The sequence below is a fragment of the Arachis hypogaea genome, chromosome 13 (genome assembly GCF_003086295.3).
Source record: "Arachis hypogaea cultivar Tifrunner chromosome 13, arahy.Tifrunner.gnm2.J5K5, whole genome shotgun sequence".
Lineage (NCBI taxonomy): Eukaryota > Viridiplantae > Streptophyta > Magnoliopsida > Fabales > Fabaceae > Arachis > Arachis hypogaea.
Window position 1 is genome coordinate 28026243 of NC_092048.1, and position 697 is coordinate 28026939.

Below are 697 nucleotides of genomic sequence, written 5' to 3' on the forward strand. Positions count from 1 at the left end.
GGTGGAGATGCAAGGAAGATACTTGGTGACTTTATTGCACCCTCTTCTAATTTCTATGGAAGAAGCATCTCAATTCCTGCCATTGGAACAAACAACTTTGAGCTTAAGCCTCAATTAGTTTCTCTAATGCAACAGAATTGCAAGTTTCATGGACTTCCATTGGAAGATCCTCATCAGTTCTTAGCTGAATTCTTGCAAATCTGTGACACTGTCAAGACCAATGGAGTTGATCCCAAGGTCTACAGGCTTTTGCTTTTCCCTTTTGCTGTAAGAGATAGAGCTAGAACATGGTTGGATTCACAACCTAAGGAAAGCTTGAACTCTTGGGAAAAGCTGGTCAGTGCTTTCCTTGCCAAATTCTTTCCACCTCAAAAGATGAGCAAGCTTAGAGTAGAAATCCAAACCTTCAGACAGAAGGAAGGTGAGTCCCTCTATGAAGCTTGGGAAAGATATAAGCAATTGATCAAAAGGTGTCCTTCTGACATGCTTCCAGAATGGAGCATCATATGTATATTCTATGATGGTCTGTCTGAGTTGTCAAAAATGTCATTGGACCATTCTGCAGGAGGATCTCTTCATCTGAAAACCCCTGCAGAAGCTCAGGAACTCATTGAAATGGTTGCAAATAACCAGTTCATATACACCTCTGAAAGGAGTCCTATGAACAATGGGACGCCTCAGAAGAAGGGAGTTCTTG

General features: G+C 41.8%; 1 non-coding gene across 1 annotated transcript; it reads right to left on the reverse strand.

The window, feature by feature from the left end:
• Positions 1-381: 381 nt before the first annotated feature.
• Positions 382-489, reverse strand: LOC112738578 (small nucleolar RNA R71). Its single transcript, XR_003169532.1, has one exon. It is a non-coding gene; the product is annotated as a small nucleolar RNA R71 (small nucleolar RNA).
• Positions 490-697: the final 208 nt, after the last annotated feature.